This window comes from Ruditapes philippinarum, unplaced genomic scaffold (genome assembly GCF_026571515.1).
Source record: "Ruditapes philippinarum isolate M1 unplaced genomic scaffold, ASM2657151v2 ctg1913_1_1_1_1, whole genome shotgun sequence".
Lineage (NCBI taxonomy): Eukaryota > Metazoa > Mollusca > Bivalvia > Venerida > Veneridae > Ruditapes > Ruditapes philippinarum.
Genome location: NW_026860906.1, coordinates 268,454 through 274,909, shown reverse-complemented (window position 1 = coordinate 274,909; position 6,456 = coordinate 268,454). Strand labels below are relative to the sequence as shown.

The window sequence follows — 6,456 nt, the reverse complement described above, 5'->3', positions numbered from 1 at the left end:
GATTTTTTCTTTAGATATATCGTTTTAAATAACAATAATTATCTTTAAAACTTCATTAAATGCCGTTTTATTGTTAAAAAAACATTTTTTCAGCATTAAAAATGTTTGGCTGCTAGGCCGCCAGGCCGCTGGGCCGCCAACTTCACGCCGCTAGGCCGCCAGGCCGCTGGGCCGCCAACTTCACGCCGCTAGGCCGCCAGGCCGCCAACTTCACGCCGCCAGGCCGCCAGGCCGCTAGGCCGCCAACTTCACACATCTTTTTTGTTACAGTATTTCAGTAACAAATAGTCAGACAGATACGTTAAAGAATGTTTATGGGCCCTGTACCTACCTATTCTTTAAGCAATTGTCCACTTCTCCATATGAGCCGCGTCATGACAAAACCAACATAGTGGGTTTGCGACCAGCATGGATCCAGACCAGCCTGCGCATCCGCGCAGTCTGATCAGGATCCATGCTGTTCGCTTTCAGTTTCTCTACTTGTAAAAGGGTTTGTAAGCGAACAGCATGGATCCTGATCAGACTGCGCGGATGCGCAGGCTGGTCTGGATCCATGCTGGTCGCAAACCCATTATGTTGGTTTTGTCATGACGCGGCTCATATATATTATGATCAACAATAGTGGAAAGCAAATGATATATAGTCGTACAAATGTGAGTTTGTGTCGCAATCTGGACACACACTTGCAAATGTGTAGTCCGAAGGCTTGAACTTTTGATTTCTAAGTGTTATTAATGGCCGGATGAATTACAAATACAAACTTGAGAACTTGTTATAACGTTTTATTCATTGTTGGTCATTCAAAATAAATTATTTAAAATACCTCATAAACTACAATTTTAACTTCATTTTTAAAAAGAACAGGAACACAAGTGTTAAGTCCATAATTCTGTCAGTTTTGAACAGTTTCTTTAATATCCCTATACGTACAAAGACAATTTTTGTCGAGGCTCGTCCATGAGTTAGGTTATGGAAACTAAAAGGTCACAACGCCCTTAATTTTTTGTTGTTTTTTTTATAAATTATATATTGTTATTATAAATTATTTCGTGAAACGTATCGAGTATGTAAACAGCTGAGGTTATGATATACGTATAAAACAGTATTAAACATCATTGTATTTACAATAATAAAGACAGATGTTAAAGTAAATTAACATGTTTATTAACTTCTGATTTGACGAATGTAACAAAATAATTTTGTGTCGCAATATTATGCAAAATGGTCACATTGCTCTAGATAAAGGACATAACGCATCTAAATTTGTTGACTATGAGACTTTTTTTCTTAAAGATGTCGGATTGTAACTCACACAAACTAAACTTGAAATTCTAAAACATATAATTTTTTATTAAGCGGCACATTATTACAAAGATAATAATAAGAAAATATCCAGCAGTTATAAGATTGTATACTGAACTATTACCTCGAAGGATCGCAATTGTGTCGGTAGACTTAAAGGTTTGCCCTCCTTCAATAGATGGTATTTCGATGGTACATACTTTAAATTTATCAATTATGATAATTTCTGGCCAGGGACTTGTGTGGCGCCGTTATATGTCGCAACGATGTTAAATGTCACTTTTGTCGCTAAATGTCGCACTATTAGCGCTAAACGTAGCAACCGCCGCTAAATGTCTCAAAATATGTTGCGTTAAATGTCGCACCGCTTCCCCGTACCATTCAATGTCACAACACTACCGTTAAATGTCGCAATATCACAATTCATGTTAGGAAAACCTGTATTATGGCAATATTAACATTATTCAGGTGATCTGGGGACTAACTATCTATCAGACAGAAAGGGGTTTGCTGTGAGGGAACAAAATAATTGTTTGATTTTATTCAGATTGAATTTTAGAAACTTGTTTGAAACATTTTTTTTTTCATTGATTTAGTTTTATAATAGTACAAATTGTCACATGTAAGGTCTCTACACATCTGGTGATGTTTACTAACTTTACAATCTGCTACCAAGATTGTTAAGGTTTATAATTATAGAGAAAAGAGACATTTAAATATCATTTAGTATATATCACATTAAGAACAATATACCAGTTATTAACGCATTGATATCTTCAATAATTATGGCTAGTAAAATTACACTTTTTACTTATCGGATTACTTGTTTTCACAAGTTTTTGCGAATTTGAGGCCGGTGAGTTGTTTTATTTTACAACGCTTTCTTTCTGCTCTTTCTTTCTTTCTTTCTTTCTTTTTCTTTCTTTCTTTCTTTCCTTCTTTCTTTCTACCTTCCTTCCTTCCTTCCTTCTTTATTTCTTTCTTTCTTTCTTTCTGTATTCAATTCTTTACAAATTTCGTCAATTTCATCTATAAGTGATATATTTATAGACAGAACATGAATAAGAAGAAGAAGAAATAGTTTATTTCGGTAACTTATACATTTACAGTATCTCGTTACATACAATAATTGTAAATATAATAATTCTGTGGTCACATGACAAAAGCAAAGAAAAAAATAATAAGAAGAATATAAAAAGTTTTAACTGATGACATTCTAACGGAGAACAGACAGCTGCAAATAAAGGAACAAAAAGCATCACAATTTCATTATCATTCATAGAAATAAAAAGTTCCAGTAAGAAGAAAAACACCAAAAAACAGAAAAGACGTGACAATAACAGCGTCAAAAGTATAATATTACATGTATCTTTTTAACGATAATAAGGATAATAAGTTGAACCAATTAACATTTCAAAATGTGTTATGAATTAACAACGGATAGTAACAATTCTTGTCGCTTTTTATTAGCTACATCTATATATTTTCCTAAATTTACAAGTATAGCTTTATTATCTGATTGTAGTAAATCTACTAATTTATACATAGAAGGTCTAATATAGTAATAACGCTTGATAAATCTTCTTCGAATATCTTGATAACATGGACAAACTAAAATAAAATGATACTCATCTTCAATTTCTGGTAAGTTACATAATTGGCATAATCTTTCATTTCTTTGGGTTCTATTACGTCCGTATCTACCGGTTTCAATCCTTAAGTTATAAGCAGATATTATAAATAAGCATAGACATTAAACTTAAAGTAAGAAAAATGAACGTCATAATTGCATGCTAAACTAGTTTATCCTTACTACGCTTACTTTGTTAAATGGACTTGTCCATTTTTCAGTCTGGAAAATAGGTCATAATTTTTGGCAACATTTCTAAATAATGAGCCGTGTCATGACAAAACCAACATAGTGCGTTTGCGACCAGCATGAATCCAGACCAGCCTGCGCATCCGCGCAGTCTGATCAGGATTCATGCTGTTCGCTATCAGTTTCTCTATTTGAATAGGGTTGGTAAGCGAACAGCATGGATCCTGATCAGACTGCGCGGATGCGCAGGCTGGTCTGGATCCATGCTGGTCGCAAACCCATTATGTTGGTTTTGTCGTGACACGGCTCATATGTTCTGACTGAATAGTGCAGAACTTAATCAGATGGCGTCATGGACGTACGAGCTAATCTGGATGCTCGAGTCACTCGGTATGAAATCCCGTCAGGGACATGTGAGGAAGCTATCAAGGAAGCTTACAGTAGGTCGAGGTTCTACTTGGACACCCGCTCGTGCCAGAAATAAAGGCCATGGAGGCACCTAAGGCCTTCCTTTACCAGTAAAGCTGGCTAAAAAAAAAGTAATATGACTTTCATATTATCGGTTACTTAAAAAACAACAAACCACATTTGTTAAATTTGACCCGTTAAACATATTTTAATATACTCAAACAGAAACTGATAAAATGACTGGATCCCAGCATGGTAGTCACAGAATTTACATTGCATTATATCTTTATTTTCTTCTTGTTGTTTATCAAAGGTATTGTTTTTTTGTGTTTTTTTGTGTGTTTTTGTTTTGTCTTATTAATGGAAAGTAGGGTCCGCATTGTATTAATTCAGTCTGATAAACGGTCAATATAATAATCTATTAGTAATAAAAATCTGCATCTCGATGTTCTTTTATGATAAAAGTTAAACTAACATGATATTAAAATGGATTGGTCTACATGGTCTACAATTGGCATGTTTTCAAAAAGTATTTCAAATATTGATAAAAAAACAATAGAAATGTATCATTTGGATAAGATTATGAAATATTGTTTGAAAAAAGAAATGTTAATAAAATTTAAAGTGATTTTGTATGAACATTTATATGATGAATAATAACAGTTTATTCTATAACACTTAAATATCAGCTGTATGAACATATGCGCTGCGTCACGACAAAACCAACATAGTGCGTTTGCGACCAGCATGGATCCAGACCAGCCTGCGCATCCGCTGGATCAGGATTCATGCTGTTCGCTTACCAACCCTATAACAAATAGAGAAACTCATAGCGAACAGCATGGATCCTGATCCTGGATCCATGCTTGTCGCAAACCCACTATGTTGGTTTTGTCGTGACGCAGCTCAATTATTTATTGCTTTACCGACCTTATAGACCAATTCACTTTAAACAAAGTTTATTATATTAGATGCAGGTAATATGAAATGTTATTGCGACACGAGCTGTTCAAATGGAGGGTCACAACAGTTCAACTATTTATGCTACCCTTGCTTTCCACCCAAAGTATGTTGTTGCAAGAAAACGTTACCAATACAAAAATAAGTGAGTATTAATTACATTTGTTCAATCTGACATAAAATTTGAATTGCCATTTTACGAATATTGCACAAATGTGGGTACATTTCATTTAAAAAAAAACACCAAGGAATGAAGTCTACATATCGCGACGGACTAGTTATCATCATCATTGAAAAGAAAGAAACAAGAAAGAAAAATAAAGAAAAAAGCGGCAAAGTAAGTGTTTGAAGCTGCTCAACGCGTTAAAGGGTTTTTAAAATTATCCAGAGTCACCATTCAAACACTTCAACGACCAAATCTATTTTGAATTTCACTTTTTTACGCTTGGTGTAGCTGTAAGTACAATAGTACTCATACTGTAATCTGGTTTATTGTCTCTTGTATTTTTGTTGACGAATGATAAAAAAAAATCTCCATCAGTTGACGAGTATAATTTTCATTCAAAGTGTAAAATCTTCACCAATGAGTATGATTTAATCCAATGTGTAAGTACATTCAATATGTGTAAAATCCCAGCAAGATTGTCTGCTTGTATCGATTGTTTATATACATGTTCAATATATTTTATTCATTACAGTACATTTGCTGATTCTTGTTTTTCAATCGATGCATATATATACATTTATAATCAAAATATCAGATATATGGACGCAGATATTAATACATGTATTTTTATTGTTGTTTTTGACTTGTGTGTCTTTTGTATCTCTTACATTGTTATTCTTGTTTCAGGCTCGAAGCATGCCGTTATTAAAACTGAACATCTGAAGAAAGAATCCATTTCTTTTAGAAAGTATTAATAAAGTGAAGAAATTAATAAATAGTGTTTCTTATCTATTCGAAACAACTGTCGTTATGATTGATGTTGCCATATGAACAGATTGACACTCTATGCCCTTACTACTTCCGCTTCACCTTTTCTTATATCACTTAACTACAAGATGGAAGAATTTGATATTAATTTTTCATCCAATAAATATATGTCTTCTTCATCTTGCATTCCCTCATCAAAAACATATTTAAGTTTGATTGCAAAAAAGGTCTTGCAGCTTATAAAAACCACTTTCGAGTCTGCTTCCTTGGAACAACCATAACTGATGTCATATGAAAAACGATGGTCTTGACCAAAATAGAGCTCGAACCCAAGACCTCTGGGTTGAGAGGCAAACACCTTAACCACTAGGCCACTTCATCTCCTCATTAGATGTACACTGGCTTTAAAATATATCTTGTTAGTGTCAGAAAGATGCTCTTTGCGGGATTTAGAATAGGGACAAAGTGAACAATTGCCCCCACCTAGATCATTGTTATTAAAAATGTAACCACTTGCCCCTCATCGATGTGGGTTCGAATCTCGATAGGAACTTTGGATTCTTTCATGTGAGGAAGCTATCAACTAGATTACGGAATGTCGGTCCTTCTACTCAGGTGCCAGTTTATGCCTGAAATAATGCACGAAAGGGCACTTGAGGTCTTTCTCCACCAGTTAAGCTGGAACGTCGCCATATGACCTATACTGTGTCGGTGTAACGTTAAAACTCAACCACCCAAACATGCAAACAATTAAAAATTTGTTTCCTGGCTGATGGGAGAAGTGTTACATGTATCTAGGGATCCAAACAGGCTTCCAGCGTCCGACGTAGATAAACCATGATAAAAACACTATTATAAAATCATGTTACATGTATTTTGTTTTGAATACATAAAATGACTATAAAAATATTGATGTAGAAATATTTCATGTTGAAGATATAAAATTAAATATGTTAACTCCTTAGGATATATGCACATAACAAAACCCGACAGTCCTTTTCGTTTATCGTGTTTCTATTTTTGGTCGAATTTC

General features: G+C 34.3%; 1 long non-coding RNA gene across 1 annotated transcript; it reads left to right on the top strand.

The window, feature by feature from the left end:
* Nucleotides 1–1,958: 1,958 nt before the first annotated feature.
* On the top strand, nucleotides 1,959–5,431 carry LOC132713889 (uncharacterized). Its single transcript, XR_009623501.1, has 3 exons — nucleotides 1,959–2,158; nucleotides 4,501–4,634; nucleotides 5,343–5,431. It is a non-coding gene; the product is annotated as an uncharacterized LOC132713889 (long non-coding RNA).
* Nucleotides 5,432–6,456: the final 1,025 nt, after the last annotated feature.